At 37.3% G+C, this 20,626-nt stretch overlaps 1 pseudogene; it reads left to right on the top strand.

Moving 5' to 3' along the window:
* The window catches only part of LOC115854336 (E3 ubiquitin-protein ligase Mdm2-like), a 28,479-nt pseudogene extending 14,976 nt beyond the window's left edge, over positions 1 to 13,503 (top strand).
* The last annotated feature ends 7,123 nt before the right edge of the window (positions 13,504 to 20,626 follow it).

The raw sequence follows: 20,626 nt of genomic DNA, 5'->3' as shown, positions 1-20,626 counted from the left end.
GCATATAACCTTACTGTGGAAAAGATTAAAATTCATCCTTAGAGATACTGAAAACAATTTTAGATCACAGACGCTCAGCAGTGTTCATGGTTTTAGTCAACATGAGGTAAGGTATGCTGCTTTAACAGATAACCACAAATCTTTTGGGCTTCACACAAAAATGATAACTTTTATTTATAAAAATTTGCCCTAGGTCTAGGAAACTCTCAGTGGCAGCTGTCTTCCACCCAGCCTGCTGCACTCTTGGGACTTGGCCATCACAATGGGAGGACTCCTTCATAAAAGCTGCAGTAGCAGAATAATGAAATTAAAAACTTCTCAGAGTAGTTTTACTGCCTCTGCTTGAAAGTGATGTGTTTTACCAGCCAGAACCAGTCACATGGCCTCATCTCACTATAAGGAGGTTGCGAAGTGCCGTTCCTGTAACTTGAGGCAGGAAAGGAGGATTGAATACTGATGAACACTGGTAAATCCTGCTACAGTTTTTCTCCCAGTTCTAATACATTAAGTTTAATCTTCATGCTAATACAAACCCCCTTGCCAAGGAAGACCACCTCAATCTTATCCAACAAGAGCTCTAAAGTTTAGGTGTTGTGCAATAACGGTCTCTCCATCAGATCTGGACGTGGCTCCTCTTGGACTGGAAACCTATGAACTCAAATGACATTCATCTCCTCCTTCCCATACATGCTTTGTATATAATGGTAAAACAAGGCTAGGATAATTGTAATAAACATTCGTGTTCTGAGAAAAGAAAACTGAGAGTTACTGGTCATTAGAAACTCTGAATAGCAGTTACTGGTCATTAGAAACTCTGAAATCCCACTGAGCAGACATAGTGTGAACCACCTATCTTGAAGGTAGAGAATATTCCTTATCTTCTCTCCCAGGAGAAATTCCCTTTTCCATTGTTCTCAGAGGCCTCCTAGCTCCATCTTCTGAAAGCTTTTTTTCCCTCTGTCTCTCATTATCTTCCATGTCCTTATCTGAAGTGGACTTTGGGGAAAAGGCCCTTCCTAACGATTGTAACAGTTTATCAATCCACTATCTGCCTGCAGAAGTGTGAGGGCCCAAGGATCATTTTGACAATGAACATTAACATTTATTGGATGCTTTCTATGTGATAGAAATCACACTAAGCAACTGCATGCATTTAATCCTCACAATGACCTCTAGAAATGGCATTATAATTACTCTTGTTTAAATTGCCCAGTGTTCCATAGCTAGTCCATAATGGAACTTGGATGCTAACCCTGCTCTGTTCTGATACCAATCTGCAATGTTTCCCTTACTTCTATTGTCTTTATACCTCAGAATTAAAGGAATTATTTCAGGAATTATTAAGAGTTAATTCTTGGCGGTAGCTGGACATAATCAATACTTCTGACCAGTCAAAGTCTTAAGGAATAACAGGCTTTTTCAGTCTAGGCTCCAAGTGTCTTTAGTGATATGATACTCCACACACACACATACGTACATACACACATGGTAGGGCTCTTACATATTTGAATCCATCCAGATCCATGTATCAGGAACCATACATTTATTTACATGTTCTCAGGTCCAGTATTTTCTCTGATTTTATTTATTTATCTGTTCTCTTACTTTTTTTCTATCCAAATTGATCTACTGAGTCAATTTTGAATAGTGTAAGAAAAGGCTCCACTACAAATAAATCTGATCTTTACCACAAGGTATTTTAAATATTGATATTAATTTATTGGGCACTGACCTTTAATCTGATCTTTGTTTTAAGTACTTAAGGCTTTTGAGAAGTTTTAACAAAAGACAGGAAGGCCTTTAATTTATTCATTGTTACATGGCTAAATTCTTACCGATTTTTTACTTTCAAAGTTTTTATAATATTCATCACTTATATTTTGGGATCAAAAGCTGTCTGCTTCACCAATATTGCAAAACCTGGAATGCTTATAATTCCGTCATTCCTTTCCATAGCCAATTATTACCTGAGCTCATCACTTTCTTAAAACATCATATAAAGTGTGGCCAATTTTATTCAAAACACACTAACGAAATTCTATTTTCCAACATTTTCCCTATGCTCTGAGTTCAAGAGGAAAAGTTCATCATTTATATGCTCTAATTCTTAAATTACTCCAGGCAAGAGTTTTATCACTCTATCATGTATGACAAATGCTCTGCCACTTTTTGATATAAATCACCATATTTTAAGGCACCTATAACAGCCATGTCACGTAGTTTAGGTTTCTGTGATGACAGCACCCCACCTCCAGTGCTAATTCTCTGTATTAGGTAGGGAAGTGTCTTGGTGGTTCCCAAGATCATCCCTACACTAAATAATTCACTAAAAGGACTCAAAGAACTCAGAAGTCATTGTACTCACGGTTATGGTTTATCACAGTGAAAAGATACAAGACAAAATCAGCAAAGATGCATCAGCCAGGTCTGGAGGAAACCAGGAGCAAAAGCTTCCAAGAGTTTTCTCCCAGTGGAGTCGCCCAAGACACACAATTCTTCCTGCTATAAACTGTACCAAACATATGTGAAGTGTTGCCTACCAGGAAGTTTCCTTGAGCCTAAGTCTCAGGTTTTTATTGGGGGTTGACCATGTAAAAACACACTGCCTTCACGACTGACTGCAATTACCAAAACTAGAGACTGCCCAGAAGAAAGCAGGTGCCTACCATAAATGCCAGTGTTTGCACGAACTGTCTGGATAAACTGGTAGAATTTCCTTCAAAGCTCCAAACATACAAAACACACTTATCAGAACATTTTAAACGTTCAATTGCCTGTAGCCCACCAAGGGCCAGTTGAGAAAATCAGCTTGTCTGGGAATGTACAAGTTTTAAGCAACTAAAACCTGATGAATTTACTGTTTCCTGAACATGCATATTAGAATATACTGTGATAACCAAAACAACCCTCTAATTTCATTGACTTAATACAACAAAAGCATTTCACCACCACTGCCTATCCCATTTATGTCAACTTTGTTAAAAACCTGGAGGACTCTCCACGGCACCTGATTGCCACTCATAACCCATGTTGCTTCAGTTCTTTGGTTCTGCCAAGTGAGCATAAAGTTTTGTCTGCCATTGCAGTGGCAGAGGAAGAAGATGCTAGAGAACCCCATAGGGATCTTCTTTGCATCAACCTGCAGCAGATGCTATTTTTGCTCTCATTTCATTGGTTTTCACAGGGCTCTACCTAACTTCAAGGGGCAGGGATTTTAGACTTGTATATGTCCAAGATGGAACAGAGAGCCAGTTGTCAATGAGAACTAGTGGTATCCATCATATTTTCAAATTATCAGTATTGTGGATGTTAAATCTGTGAATGACAAAGAACTCATACATTTAGTTTATAATCATGAAAATCATTTAAAAAATTACTGAGAAGTTAAAAAAGAAAAAAAGAAAGCCAACCAAGTGAACTAATGGGAACCAAAAGTTTCCCTTGAAATGAAAAAGTTTGTCCTCTTGTTTACTCAGATGTCAGTATCAAATCTTTTGAAAAAGAATAGTACTTTCCCCCAAACTAGAGAGGTACCATCTCCTAATAAAAACAAGTAAATATTTTAATTACTTTGAGAGCCTGTAGAAAAATCTGAGACAGTCTTCTAAGAGGAAAGAAAATTTCTCTGCGGCCTGACGGTATAAACCCTCCTGAGGGGTAAAGGTGGAATTTCCACAAATTTTGAACAGGTTAGCTATTGAACGCTTTCTATGGGCCTGCCCTTTTGGTAAGAAATTTACATTTACATATATCAGATTAATTATTCCTCACAAGAATCTTTTGAAAGAAGCATTTTAACAACTCCATTTTACAGATAAAGAGTCTAGGATTAGACAGGTAAATCAGGTATATTAGGAAGAGTCAGAGTCAGAACGTAAACCCAGGTCTGTCTTGCTCTAAAACACATGCTTATAAACTACTAGGCAAATTTTTTGCTCGAAGGAAGAAGATGAGCTCAGAGACTTGAACGAGGCTGTGGTCACCAGGCATGGACAGATGAAGCAATTGAGAATATCATTCACTCTAAATAATTTTGCTGTCCTATTCATCTTCCAGCCATCACCATAAAAATGATGAACATGTGTCTGGAAATAAGGAAGTTTATTAACTATAATTTTTCTTATTTTTATGCTGACTTATTATCCAGCTTATCTTGATGTATAGAGAATTGTGGTTCAAGGTAGGGCAGAACACATAAGGATGCAGAAGACATAGAAAGGCAGGGGATAAAAGAGGACAGGGGGTACAGAAGGTCAGAGCCTTGGGGATATAGCAGGGCCAACGGTAAAACAGGGCAGGCAAAGAAGAAATAGATAAGATTATTGCCCTAAAAGATTTTATTGCTTAGTCAGAGAAATAGAATAGATGCATAAAAATGATAGCTAGCATCTTGAATTCACGTATTTTCTGCTAAAAGTCCAATTGATGATCAGAACAAGATATCACTCAAGGAAGAAGGTTATTATATATAGTCTGATTCACAGAAGACGTTGCAAAATGAGCCGATTAGGGAAGGAAATGTCCAAAATTATGAAGGGTCAGTATGGTAAATTTGGTAGAACATGGAATCCAGAATCAGATTTGAAATGAACTTTTCCCTCTTTATGTGACTTTAAGTTATTGCAATGTTTTTAGCCTCAATCGTTATCTGTAAAGTGGGGGTAATAATACCTATATCTCAGGTTTGGTGGAGCATTAAATGAAGTAATGTATATAACGTGCCCTGCACCCTTCCTGAAACAATGTGTCTGTTCTTCCTCATCTTTGCTTCAAGCCTGGGATGATCACTGTTCCTCTGCCAGTCAACCCCTTAATTAAAGAAACATTTACTGAATTCTTGCTAGATAGTATTCAGTCCTCTAGTTGTTTCAGACTGAGTGGTGAGCAAACCAGGTTTCTGCTTTCTTAGAGTTTATATTTTGTGGGAGTCATAAAAAGCAGAGTAACTAAATAATTACACATGCTTATTTCACATGTTGATACATTTTATGAGGTATTAAAAGTGTGATGTGATAGTGAAGGGTAGAGGGGTGTACAACCTCTCTGATAAGGTGATACCTGAATGAGGGGAAATGGAGATGACTTTTTCCAGGGGGAATAACATGTGTAAAGACACAAATCTGATGGCTGAGCTTCAGGTATTGGTGGAAGGAGAGAGTGGCCGGAGCTTAGTAAACATGGGGGAGAATGATAGGAGAGAGGCTGGCGTGAAGGCATGGTCCAAAAGACACAGGTTGTTTTAAACCTCAGTAAAGTGTCTGGGTTTATTCTCAGGAGCAGCTGTGACAACGACAGAGAGCCCATGCCAAGGAACCAAAGAGGAGGTGCTGTGGGAGAAACCCTGTGGGCAGATGATGACTCAGTGCCATGATTGGGAATTTAAACAGCCTCCTATGATCACTTCCGAGCTAGATCCAGCTCTTCCCCAGTAGCCCAGAACCTTTTTCTTGCTTGACCAAATGTGATCATTAGACAGTTCACAGTTTTCTCAGCACATTTTTTTTTTTTTTCCAGGCCATTGAAACATGTAGCCTGGTCCAGCCATGCTGGATTTTCATTCCAGTGAATAAACTCCCTTTCACTGCCTCTCTGACTGTCCCTTCTGCAATTTCCTAGATGTTTCTCCTATTTGGTTCCTAGTCATGCCTCTGTTACTGTTTTCATTATTTTAAAAATGGAGAGGATGTGTTTCTGCCGAAGTTGCCCAATCTTGTTTTCACTCTATTGGACTCCAAAGTGTGCTATCTGGATGCCGGCAGATGGATGAGGCAGAAAAGCCACTGATTTGATTTTCCCTTTCAATTTTCACATCTTTCACTGCTTGCCTGGTTTTGTTTTCTCTCCTAACAGTGCATCTAAATATATGCCTTTCCTTTCTCTCGAGGTAATCCTTTTTATTTCTTTTACCTGTAACATTTGCCTTTGATGATTTCTGGATATGCCTTTAGGATCAAAGATGTTCTGTTCTATGCTTAGTTATCATGTCTGTGCTTTAACTTAGTTATTTCCTTTTGGACTGTGATTTCTATTTTGGGCTTATTTTTTTCAGCTTTCTCTTTTTAGAGATTCTTTTACTTAGGGTGTCACAATAGGGTTTTCAAATAAACTTTTTGGCCTCCAGAACTTTTAATGTGTCAGATGGTATCTTATTGTTGGTATTTTGAAAGAAAAATACCACCTCAGAGAGGCTCAGTATTCCCACACAAGTTCTGTGTTTTTCCTCCTGTTTTAACACCCCGCAATTAGTTGGTATACACTCCCTAAATCAGGTCTCCACTGAAGCCAAAAAGCAGCTACCCAACCATTGGGCAGTAAATCTAAGAAGCCTGCTCAAGTAAGTGTCTTTAGGAAATTTAAAATAATTTCCTGCTACTGCTCCCTTACTTCCCAGAAACTAAAACAATCACAGGAATTCAAAATATCGTGTCACGTGTCCACGATGGTGTTAGAGTGCACACAAATTGTATGTTTATGAAAGGACATCTTCCTAGCTAAATATTTGGAATCTCTCTATATTTATTGTATAATTGCCATCTTTATTATTTCCTCCTTCTGTTTTAATTTTTTAGGGACACCTACTTTTCCTTGTTAGCTGACAGAGTTTACCCTCAGCTATATATATTGTGTTTTGTAACAATACTTATTCGTTTATGTTTGTCTAAATTATTTGCAGTTTTCATGCTTTAATATACTTTGCAATGACATATAGGGTTGACTTCTATGGACATGCACCATTCCTTTTTCATATAAGTTTTGTTCAATTTTGACCCCAGATTTCAAGTAAACATTTAAAGTTTGTCATGAAATATATCATACCTATATCTCTAGGTATTTCTACAATTTGCTGGTTGAAGAGTGGTATTGATAAAATTATAGATAGACATTAGTATGCATCGGCATCCTATTTCATTTTGTTTGAATGCATATATTTTCATCATTATAAAAACAATATAACCACAGTGTAAAATTATGAGAAATTTAAAAATGAAAACTTACTATCTTAATGTAATCATACTATCTTACTATAAACATGCTTGAACTTCATATCATATAGGTTCAGTTCTTGGGATGCTTATGATGCTTCTATACATCCAGAACTTGCTAGATCCTGGGAAGATAAAGAAGAAATGGAACAGCCTCTGAGCTCACAAAGGGTCCCAGTGGAGATGGAAGCCTCCTACAAAGCCAACAAAGAGACCATCTTATAATAATGTGTCAGAGTCTAGGATAGAACTGTTAGCAGGAACCTTAGGTGTACATAGAAAGGAAGTAGAGATAGAGTCTCAGAAAAGATAATTCCTGGGTGTTATCTTAAGGAATAAGTTGGGCTGCCTCAAAATAGGAAGGACAGGAAGATCATTCCAGGAAAAAGAAATACACAAATCAAAGCTCATACCACAGCTTTACTTGGAGTACTATAAATAATTCACTGTTGCAGGAATATAACCTAAGTGGTGAGAAATATTAGACATTAAATTTTTGGCCACTTCAATCTAGTCTGTGCATCACACTTTTGAAAATAGTTTTAATCAAAGGAAATGTAAATATAGAGCTGCATTTATTTTTATACACACATATGTATATGTATGTATATATATATTTATGCATATGCGTGCATATATACATATGGCTGGGTGTGTGGCATATTGCATTTAATATAAAGTCATATGGCTACATTGCATTTTATTTAACAATTATTGTTGCATATTACATATTGTTAAATATAAATTTAAAATAAATATTGTTCAATATTAAATATTATTAAATATTGCTAAATAAAAAATAATATTATGGCTACTGCTCAAATTAATATCATTAATCTCAGGTTTTTGTTTTTATTTTGTGTAGCCTGGATTATTCCTTTAGAGTATGTTTCAAGGCTTAATCTAACAAAACATAAAACACCTTCATGTGTTTTATGTTATCATGGCTCTTTATATATATTAGAAATTACTTAATAAGATAGTTTTTGCACAATTTAACCTCTCATCCACAATGCAAGTTTGAATTCATACATTTCCCAACAGCCACTGCTAACACTGGTGATTTTTTTCCCCTTAAGTTTTGCTAATTTATTTGGCAGAATATATCTTAGTCTTTAGTATCAGTCCTTGTGATACAATGAGAATTATTCTCATGTCTTAATGATGTTATAAGGATTAAGTAATGAATGAAAATTGCCTAACACACTGGCACATGTGTTCGATAAATTATGGCTATCATGTTATTGTTATCACTCTGACTAATAAAGACTATCTTGATCTATTTTTTTTCTCTTCCTGGATCTAGTGGGGAATTAATAACTTAATCAATACTTAATGCTCATGTTAGAAAGCATTTTTATTTTATAGTAGTGATTGACTACCAGCACACAAAGCCCACAACTAAGATGAGGTGCAAATGTAATGCAACGATTTCAAATCTCCCCCAAAGTATCAGTCCATGTAGACTCTTTAGCTTCATTACAATTTAGTCAAATTCCTAAGGTTCAAACCAAGGAAAAATAAATAATGTAACCAAATGGATCTGCCACATTCAGGGAGGGAAGATGACTCTTAGCTCTGTATCTTATATCAAAAATCTTCACTTGTACTAGAAAATATAAAAAAGTGGAAGTGAATCAAGTGTCTTAAATACAAGATCAGTTAAAGAAAAATGATGGAAGGAAAAATGTGGAAATAAATGTGTACTTTGTAGATATTACGAGATTGAGTTTTAAGCACCTGTGTATAATCTTTATGTTGGCCAAAAATGTTAGGCTGAGCTATAAAAACAAACAATTAAATAAAAACTATATTATAAAAAAAAGAACATATCAGTGTAAAGCGTATCAAAGAACATATCACTGATAGTTACAGCAGTGGTACATTTTGTTTCCTTTCCTGAATAACCCAATCTCTCCTTTTTTTAATAGTCAGGTTTATTGAAATAAAATTTACATATAGTAAAATTCACCCTTTTTAGGTATTTATCTCAAAGCATTTGTCCACTCAACCTAAGCTGTCAAATTTATAGTCATAATGTTGTTCACAATGTTCCTGTATATTTTAATGTCTTTGGATCTGAGGTGAGGTTCCCTCTTTTATTCTTGATATTGGTAATTTGTATCTTCTCTCTTTTTTTCTTAATTAGTCTGGCCAGAATTTTATCAATTTTATTACTGATCTTTTCAGTTTTGGTTTTTTTGATTTTCTGTATTTATTTTATATTTTGAATTTTACTTAGTTTTGCTCTTTTTTATTTTGAATTTAATTTGCTCTTCTTTTTCTACTTTCTTAAGTTGAATCTCCAAAGATTGATTAGAAACATTTCTTTTTTTCCCATTGTTACCAATTTTTTCTAAGCACCACTTAAACGGATCACATAAATATTGGTATGTTGTATTTTTACTTTCATTTAATTCAAAATCTCTCCTAATCTCTTTTTTGTTTTCTTCTTTGACACAGGATTTATTCAGGGGTATATTTTTTAAGTTCAAAATATTTGATAATTTTCCAACTATTATCTATTGATTTCTAGTTTCATTCCATTGTGGTCTGAGGATATATGTTGTGCAGTTTCATTCTAGAATCTGTGTCACAGAATATGATCTATCTTGGTGAATAGTGTGTGTGCGCTTGAAAAAAATGTATTCTTCTGTTTTTAGGTTTCTGCCCTCTGTCTTGTAAATGTTAAGTAGGTCAAGTTAGTTGACAGTGTTGTTCTTACTGATTTTTACTTTACTTATCCTATCAATTACTGAGATATCTCCAACTATAATTGTAGATTTTATACTAGTCATTTTTAAAATGCCATGTGTAGTGGCACTGATTCTTAATGTCTAATAAATTAGCAAACTTTTTATATTTGCTTAAAGCCACATAATTAGCCAAAATGTGTCTGCTAAATTCAATGTAATTTGGGTTTTAGTCACAATAAGAAGCATCAGATACTTTTCACTGAGCAACAAATAATAGCAACTATTTATGTGTTCACGGATAATATAATCAAAGACATATTTTGGTATTTGGGGATCTATCCCTATTTTTAAAACTTTCTAAATATCACTAACCAAAAGGCAAGACACTAGAATTCTTCTGACATTAAGATCCTGGGCTATGACTTTTAGAAAATTCCCATTTTAAGGCTTAATTGCATCAGCTGTAAAAGAACAAAGGTCAGCTGAATGAGATTTTAAGACTGCTTTCTGCGACCTCATCTTCTTCATCAAAATCAGCATACTTATTTTATTTACAATTTGTTTTACTTTTAGGGCCTACCACTTTTTTTCTATGAGGTAACTTACCAAAATGAGCTTCACTTCGTCAATTACAAAATAAGATCATAACACAGCCCTACCTATATACCAGGAAGTTGTAATAAATAAGAAGATAAAACAGAAAATTCATTTTGCCCTGGTCAAGAATTGTATACAACCAAGTTGATATTATCATAATGATCATTATCTGCCAAAAACACTGACATGGTAGTGAAAGTTGCTACTTTCCTCTGAAATACACAAAATAACACTTCTGCCCCAGAAACTTAATTATACCTGTCCTATCATTTTGTATAAGTCTTTGAATGGTCTTATATTGTTTCTAACTCAACATTTCATGATCTTTCCTTCCCTAGGCAGCTAATTAAATCAGTGATGGAACTGTTCAATTCATACTAAGGCAATCAGGAATTTCTATTTCTTCCCAACTAGTTCCCTCAATAATTGCACAGTTTCTTTTTCTAGAATCTCAAAGAAGCAAGATTGAATGAACTTAATGGCTTACTTTCAGAGCCACAAACATAACTGACTTCTCAAGATTTTGGCCAACTGGCATCTATCTGAATGGAAGATGGTTTGACTGGTCAAAACTGAGCTAGAGGGACTTCCCTGGTGGCGCAGTGGCTAAGAAACCACCTGCCAATGCAGGGGACACGGGTTTGAGCCCTGGTCTGGGAATATCCCAGTTGCCGAGGAGCAACTAAGCCCGCAAGCCACAGCTACTGAGACTGCGAGCCACAACTACTGAGCCTGCGAGCCACAACTACTGAAGCCCACGTGCCTAGAGCCTGTGCTCCGCAACAAGAGAAGCCACCGCAATGAGAAGCCCAGGCACCACAACGAAGAGTTACCCCCGCTTGCTGCAACTAGAGAAAGCTGGCACATAGCAACAAGGACCCAACGCAGCCATAAATAAATAAATAATTGTTTTAAAAAATGAGCTAGACTGAGCCCTAATGTGGCTTTTGATTAATCTACTCGAATGGTTCTGAATTTGTGCCATGTACTTTAAAAAGAAATCGAAAGCATGATTTCTTATTTTTCATCCAGAGAGGATTAGTGGAGAGAAAATTAAGTTCCCTCATTTAAGTAAGTACCTCAGGGAACTATTCACCTATCGATGTATAGGAGAGTTTCAGCCTGTGGCTTACCCAATTTCATTAGCATTAATGGGAGTTTTTTTGTGAAATCCTGTGTGAATCATCGCTTTAGGAGTTCTGTAAGAGTATGTTGATTACTGTTATTTTGGTAATGGCTCTGTTCTGCAGTTCCAACTTTTAACTCATTAGGCTTGCAATAGATGCTAAATTTTGGAAGGAACCAGACTTGGACTTCTGAAGGTAATTAAATCGGAGCAGTGTCACATAGAATCATTCACCATTGTGAATGTTAGATGCTGTTACGTGTTAGGTCCCAGGTGTTCTACTGGCTTGCTGTCTACAGTGTGCGAAGACTGAAATTTAAGTTTTTAGATTTCACCTAATTATGTTTTATTACTGTGTACTCATCTACGAATATTCTTACTAAAGCCCTCTATCTTTTCTTCGTTGATGGGCCATGAATTCTGCACCCATTCGGATGACCCTTCAAGCACCCTGCCTTCCCTTTTACTCAGCTTCATAATATTTAGTGACCTTTATATAGCGTGAAAAGAGAACTTGTGTCCAAACCTGGGCAATTTTGAAAATGAAAAGGGGAATTGGTGGAGGATGGGGAGACTTGAGTGTACATGTGCAAACGCCCAGTGACGCGCAGGGAGACCCAAGCAAACCGGAGCCCCTCGAGCCTGTGAGGTCTGCGTGCCTGAAAAGAAGATGCGCAGAGAAGCCCAGCCGGAGGGGTATCCCTAATACCTCTAGGGGTCCCACTTCTTTCACCTCCCAGAAACCTCCTCCAGACCTAGTGTGTTCCTGAGCCCCAGAGGCCTGGGATATGAGTGGTTTGGGAATTCAGAGGAAGAAGTGATGACTTCTGAGAAGAAAATTCACATGAACTACCTGGCGAATGACAAAGAAAGCACAGAAATCTGATAGCGTTTCTCTTTCTTTGATGAAAGCCTGTTTTTCTGTGTAATGAGGGATATATGTTGTGCAAGAAGTAGCAGAGAATTCACAGAGATGCCATCAAATCCGGACCGTGATGCCGGTGTGAGTGAACATTCAGGTGGTTGGAGCAGGATTCAGTTTCAGATGAATTCTCTGGAATTTGAAGTTGAGTCTCGATTCAGAAGATGATAGCTTTAGTGCGGAAGAATAACTCTCGAGAAAGATGGCGAGGTATATCAAGTTCCTGTACATCAGACATGGAAGAGTGATACAGACTCACTTGAAGAAGATCCTGAAATGTCTTTAATTGACTACTGGAAGTGTACATTATGAAATGAAATCAACCCTCCCCTTCCACTGCCTTGCAACAGACGTTGGACCTTCTGTGAGACTTAGCTTCCTGAAGATAAAGGGAAAATGTCAGAGAAAGCCAGTTTAGAAAACTCAACACAAGGGGAAGATGGATTCGATGTTCCTGATTGGGAAAAACAAAAAACAAAACCCTACAGTGAATGATTTCAGAGTCATATGCTGAAGAAGATGATAAAATTCACCTGAGCCTCTCAGTCCCAAGAAGGTGACCACTATTCTCAGTCATCAACCCTTACAGCACCACTTCTAACAGCCAAGAAGATGTCAGTGAGTTTGAGAGGGAAGAAACACAAGACAAAGAGGCGAGTATGGAATCTAGCTTTCCTCTTAATGTCATTGATCCTTGTGTGATTTGCCACAGTCCACCTAAAAATAGTTGCATCCTCCGTGGCAACACAGGACATCTTATGGAATGTTTCACATGTACAAAGAACCTTTAAAAAGTATGCAAGATGAGTAACTTCTAGAGATTTGCTGTACAAAATAGTTTATATATATGTATATACATATACATATGTAGTTAACAACATAGTATTGTGCACTCAAAATATGTTGAGGATAGATCTCATGTTAAGTCTTCTTACACACAAACAAGAACATAAGGAAATGGATTTGGTTAGTACCTTGATCGTGGTGATAACATTACAGGTGTATGCTTATGTCCAAACTCATCAAAATGTATACATTAAATATGTGCAATTCTTTTGTATATCAATTATACATTAAAAAGCTTTAAAAGACAGAGAGAGAAGTAAGCCTTGCCCAGTGTGAAGACAGCTAATTCAAATGATTCTGCTAATTTATTTCCCCGAGTTGACCTATCCATAAAAGTAGCATTATATATTTCTAACCATATAACCCTAAACGTTTAGACAACCATAACAAGTGCTTTTATTTTTTTACATATATCAAAGCAAGAAAGTATCTCAGTCCATGTATATTTTTTCTCTTAATAGTATAATTTACCTACTTTGGCGGGGATAGTGAATATTTGCTTTCATTTAGGAAAATGTAACTTCTGTTTATATTTGGATTTTAATACAATTTGAATTGGATATACAGCTCATCCTTTACCCCTACTCCTTATGTTTTAAATCTTATCCACTTTCTATTAAATGAGAAGTATCTGATATATATATATATATATGTGTGTGTGTGTGTGTGTGTGTGTGTGTGTGTATACACATATATAGAACATTTAAATGTAACGTATTTAGTACTTTTCGTGTAAGGAGAAAAATTTTGTGTGAAATATTCAATATTAATATTTTAGATACACCTTAACTTGTGAGTCTTAGTTTCTCTGATCTTTCAGAGCCTCTTAAAATACTCTTTCCGGATAAAAAAAAAAGTTGGTAGTTATATTTGGTGTTATGTAGTTAAATTGTACTTCTTTTTCTTTGGCTACTTTAGTATATAAAGAATTGGTGGTAAAGACGTTGTCGACTGAGAAGTCTTTGAGAATAATCATAATTTATCCACAAGACAAAACTTTTTAAGGCTCCATAGTAGAATATGGAGTTGTCCTGGTGGGAGGGGGGCTCAACTCTGTGTATCAGGCATTTTTTCACACTCAGTTTCAGGATTTAGTGGAATCTATTGTTTCCTCTAAGTTGAAAACAAATCTAACACACTCTGAAGTACCCTCTTGGATTCTGGATTCCATGGTTCCTGGCAGTTTCCTAGGTTTCAGACACTTGCTTAAGGCTAATTCTAGGAACCAGTGAATTTGGAAAGATGAATTCAGAAATGTGATAACAGAAGAAAATGTTCATTTTAAAACTAGCCAGAGCTCTATTTACAATAGCCCGGAGATGGAAACAATCTAAGTGTCCATCATCGGATGAATGGATAAAGAAGATGTGGCACATATATACAATGGAATATTACTCAGCCATAAAAAGAAATGAAATTGAGCTATTTGTAATGAGGTGGATAGACCTAGAGTCTGTCATACAGAGTGAAGTAAGTCAGAAAGAGAAAGACAAACACCGTATGCTAACACATATATATGGAATTTAAGGAAAAAAAAATGTCATGAAGAACCTAGGGGTAAGACAGGAATAAAGACACAGACCTAGTGGGAAGCAGCCGCATGGCACAGGGATATTGGCTCGGTGCTTTGTGACAGCCTGGAGGGGTGGGATGGGGAGGGTGGGAGGGAGGGAGACGCAACAGGGAAGACATATGGGAACATAGGTTTATGTATGACTGATTCACTTTGTTATAAAGCAGAAACTAACACACCATTGTAAAGCAATTATACCCCAATAAAGATGTTAAAAAAAAAAAAAAAAAAAAAAAAAAAAAAAAAAAAGACACAGACCTACTAGAGAATGGACTTGAGGATATGGGGAGGGGGAAGGGTGAGCTGTGACAAAGCGAGAGAGTGTGACAAAGCGAGAGAGTGACAAAGCGAGAGACATATATACACTACCAAACGTAAAATAGATAGCTAGTGGGAAGCAGCCGCATAGCACAGGGAGATCAGCTCGGTGCTTTGTGACCACCTAGAGGGGTGGCGTAGGGAGGGTGGGAGCGAGGGAGACGCAAGAGGGAAGAGATATGGGAACATATGTATATGTATAACTGATTCACTTTGTTATAAAGCAGAAACTAACACACCATTGTAAAGCAATTATACTCCAATAAAGATATATATATAAAAAAGAAACATCTAAATATAAGCCAATAAAATCTCATCATACACTCCCCAAAAAACAAAAAAAAACTAGCCAGAAAGGTCGTAGCTTTTTTCTGAATTATCCAAAAATTATGTATCACTTTTCTTCAAGAAAGACAGGGTCAGAACATAGGATTCTAAAGTATCTCTCAAACTGTGTACATTAACTTTTTGATTTATGTTTAAATGTGAGTCATATTTGAAGCAAAGTAGTATAGATTACCATTTTTATTTAGGTTCCAATGTTTCTCTCCTGTATATGACAGTTGTATGTACTTAGGTGAGGGCAATAAAATCAACTGAACTGTAAGTTTAGAATAGAACTGAGGGGTCATTTTGTACAGCAACTTGTATGCTAGTCACTGACAGAACATGGCTATTATAAATTTCAAAAACAAAAATACACACTCACACACACACAACTTACCATGTATGCATATGTAAGTAGGAAACAAATGGCTGAAGAGACCAGTCTTCAGCCAAAGGGTGATACTCAAATACAGTAGAGCTTTATTAGTTTGTAATTTATAATATATCAAATAGAACAAAGTAGAATTCACCCTTTCTGTGGAAAGTTGGTAGTAATAATGAGAATATAAACAATGTATATCCAGGGTATATGCATGTGATGATTACACTATTTATAAAATACTCATATCTATGTGAAAACGGAGTCTCATTCCACATGCCTATGGATTACTAATGTAGTCTTGATTACATTTTAGGTTTAGTATTCATATTTATTGATTTACAAATAAATACATGATTTATTAAGTGCTTGATTAAGAAAAAACTGAAAGGGGAACTATTAATGATTATGTAAGGATGACAAGCATAAAATGAGTCATCTTACCTCTAACCCCAACCTTCGGATATACCCCCTCACCCTGGTACACCCCTGGTCCTTAAATTCTGGAAAAGTTTCATTTATAACACCCCAGTTTTTTTGTTTTTTTGGGTTTTTTTGCGGTACACAGGCCTCTCACTGTTGTGGCCTCTCCTGTTGCGGAACACAGGCTCCGGATGCGCAGGCTCAGCGGCCATGGCTCATGGGCCCAGCCGCTCCACGGCACATGGGATCTGCCCGGACCGGGGCACGAACCCGTGTCCCCTGCATTGGCAGGCGGACTCTCAACCACTGCGTCACCAGGGAAGCCCTCTAGTTTTTTAATACAACTTTCTACCCTCCAAGTTCTCCACTTAGTATTATTCCCAACTTATCTGTATCCTATTCTACTCCTGTGCACATCCTTCTCAATTTTGAATAGATTTCAAGTCGACCCACTCTCTGATATCCTCCTTTCACTTGGTCTATTGTCATTCTCTCGCACCCGCCTTACAGAACACTGATTTTGGACCACACCAATTGTCCTTCCTTAATCAAGAGCCAGGCTAGGTACACTGTTCAGAGAAGAGTGAGTGCCTCACAAAGTACCGTTCCTTTAAACATATTTTCACTAACATGAAATAGGCCCTCAAGACCTTCTGGCAATCCTGTTCTCTCATCATCACTACACTGGTTATTTTAAGGCCGTCTCCCTTAAGCCTTCTACATTCTACCTCTTATTTCAGAGAAAATAGATGCCATTTAAATTGGAAATGTGTTAACGCCAGACCCACAAAGGTAAATGAACCTGGACCCTTATTTTTGTCTTTTACACTCACCACAGTGTAAGAGAGACCTTCCTCCTTTGTAAGATTAATTCATTCACTTCCGTTGTGGAATCTATAGCTTTCTACTTTCCAAGAGACCTTGCTACATTGATTGTTCCCCCTTTTAAAGAAAACAATTAGCTAACATGGGTTGAAAGTATACTGACACACATTTACAGATGAAAAGACTGAGACCGGGACAAATGTCCAAAGTCATGCTGCTTGAAAATGGAAGAGCTAGAATGGAGATTGACATGTGTGACACCATTGACAGAGGAATTATTTGCTACCATATATTGACTGCATCACATAATCATTTAAACAGCCTCAGCTCTCTCTCATCCAAATATGATCTTGGAATCAGTGTCTATTCTTCCTGTCTCTCATTTTCATATCTCCCATTTACTCATTCGTTCACAAGGATCAGGCTTTACCTTGCTAGGTTCCTCTGACAGCTCAATTTCGCTGTGATCATCTGTGAGCTCCTTGCTGTCAAAACCACTTCTCCGTTCTGAGTCTTACTCGATATCTGATGTTTTTAATCACTCAATGTTCTAAAGAATGTTCTTTCACTGGGCTCTGTGACATCACAGGTTTTAGCTTTCCTTCTACCTCTGGCTGCTCTTTCTTGGTTTCCTTCATATATTCCTATTTCCTTAAATGGTTCTCAATTATCGATTGTCAATAGGATTTAGTCCTTGGCCACATCATCTGTTATGATGACCTAGATGAGTACCTGTTTTGCAGAGCTTCCCAGAAATGCAAGGAAAGTCTGTTTGAGCTCTTATTCACCACCATCACCTCCACCCTCTCACACATACTTAAAGTTTTAGAGTTTTCTCTTTTAATATGGGCAGTGCAAATGTTTGAACTAATTGGCACTGTGGCTGAGGAAGTATTTTGGTGGCCACCCTTGAATATGAAGGGTGCTGTCTTTTTGGTTCCTCAATCTGCAGCTGGGATTTCTCACACCCACTTCTGATGCAGCCTGATAAGCCAATTTTCAATCCTATTTTACCTTTCATCATCTCCCTTCCGTGTTACTAGTGCTAAGGTGGAAACCATTGTCATGTGCAGCCCTTTTCTTCATTAGACATTGCAGATGTCAGATAACAGTTTGAGTTCTCGAAAATATCTGCCAATTTGTGGGTTGTGGGGCTGCAGTGATAGTTCTCAATTTTATAGAAACTACAAAGTGTGACTTATAAATAATAATCTTAGAAGTCTTGTGGTTTAAGACTGAGGTCTGTCAATCCTCTAACTTGCAGATCTGTTTGCATTCCTGACTCTTCTCCAGTTTGGATCTGCGAACATCAATAGCTGTGCAACAAAGGTACTCTCACTGGTAATTCAGCAATGAGTGGTGTTAACACACAGGGTTGACACCAGTTTACTTAGGGAACAGACTTGGCTTCATGGCCAGCATGGACCTGTTTACTGGCAAACGGAGAACAGCTGTGATCTCTAATAAGCAAGTGCTGGGATATAACATTAGCAAATTTTGCTGCCAAGTTCTTGAATTCATCTTAACCCAAAGGCAATTATGGTATTCAGTGAAGAAACAGTATAGGATACAGTGTACTTCTCTTTAATTAGATTTCTTTGCCCATTATTTGCCCACCCCTTATCTTTTATTTCCCAAGGTACTATTTCAGTCACTACAGAACAGAGATAGGTGACTAAGGAAGAAAGGAAAAGTTAGTTGAAATTCAAGAAGAAAGTACAGGCTAAGGCTGAAAGTCCTAGGGTACCAGGTAGTCTGACATGGACATCTGTGCATATCTATATTACTGTACAGAGAGCACTACTAATTTTTCAGTATCCCCTTTTAGAGAGAAAGATTTTCAGAAAAAAGGGGACATTTCTTTACTAGTCTAAATAAACCACAGTGTCCAGCATTGTGGCTAATCCAGGATAGTCAATAAATGTTTATATTCTACATTTCACTAAATAAACCTTTGCAACCACCAAGAAAGCCTCAGTGGAGTATTTGTCTTCTCAGGAAATAACAGCAACAATTTTGACCATATTCCACTAAAGGCTGTGGGTTTACTGTTACCTCTAGATGAATTGCAGATATGAAACTTTTCATATAATGGTAATATCCTACTAAAATGTTAGACAGTTGGCTCCATTCATTACAAAAATGTTTGTGAAAGAACCAGGAAAAGTTTGCTGGCCATCTGTATGTCTTCTCTGGAGAAATGCCTGTTTAGGTCTTCTGCCCATTTTTGGATTGGGTTGTTTGTTTTTTTGATATTGAGCTGCATGAACTGCTTGTAAATTTTGGACATTAATCCTTTGTCAGTTGCTTCATTTGCAAATATTTTCTCCCATTCTGAGGGTTGTCTTTTTATCTTGTTTATGGTTTCCTTTAAATACAGGTCAGATCCATAATAGTACCTTTATATCACACACACCAAGGTGTAAATTTTTGGACTAGTCTGATACTGCCATGTACCCCTACATACCAGCTTCAACCCCACAGTTAAGAGTCAGATATAAGATAGGTCATGATAATTCATAGTATAACCTTCCCAGGTTTGTTCCTTTCCATGCTCTCAAGAGTCTATATACACACACACACACGTGTGGACACATATATAAGTATATATATACACATACAAACATATATATGCACACACAAATGTATACATACATATAAATGTTTATCATATAAATATAAAGGACATTACGGGGGATGTAAAACAGTACTTTGAAAATGAATTTCAATTTGGAAATATGCATCAAGATTTCCCTTGAATATCCATACATTTTGATCCAAGAATTCTATGTCCAATAATTGATTCCACAGTTATTGAGAAACACAGTAAATATTGTATGCAATATAAAAAATGGACAAATATACTCAATGATTACCTACAGTTTATTTATTTATTTTTGGCTGCGTTGGATCATTGTTGCTGCTCGGGGCCTTTCTCTAGTTGCGGTGAGCGGGGGCTACTCTTCGTTGCGCTGTGAGGGCTTCTCATTGCAGTGGCTTCTCGTTGCAGAGCACAGGCTCTAGGTGTGTGGGTTTCAGTAGTTGTGGCTCGCGGGCTCTAGAGCGCCGGCTCAGTAGTTGTGGCTCACGGGCTTAGTTGCTTGCTCCACAGTATGTGAGATCTTCCTGGACCAGGGCTCGAACCCGTGTCCTCTGCATTGGCAGGCGGATTCTTAACCACTGCACCACCAGGGAAGCCCTCTACTATTTAATTAAATATAATATACTCATACTGTCAAATATTATTCAGCCCTTCCTAGAGATCACATTTCAAAAGAACATTAAAAATGCAATAAATAGTGCTTCCCTGGTGGCGCAGTGGTTGAGAGTCCGCCTGCCGATGCAGGGGACACGGGTTCGTGCCCCGATCCGGGAAGATCCCACATGCCACGGAGCGGCTGGGCCCGTGAGCCATGGCCGCTGAGCCTGCGCGTCCGGAGCCTGTGCTCTGCAACGGGAGAGGCCGCAACAGTGAGAGGCCCGCGTACCGCAAAAGAAAAAAAAAAAAAAAATGCAGTAAATACCCATAAGGTAATTTTAAGTGAAAAAAACAGCATATAAAACTGTTACACATATAATTGCAATGGGGATGCTTTGGGCATTATATATAT

The sequence above is a fragment of the Globicephala melas genome, chromosome 12, assembly GCF_963455315.2.
Source record: "Globicephala melas chromosome 12, mGloMel1.2, whole genome shotgun sequence".
In the NCBI taxonomy this organism is placed as follows: Eukaryota; Metazoa; Chordata; class Mammalia; order Artiodactyla; family Delphinidae; genus Globicephala; species Globicephala melas.
The sequence above is the reverse complement of the archived record's forward strand: the minus strand, read 5'-3'. Positions and strand labels throughout refer to the sequence as shown.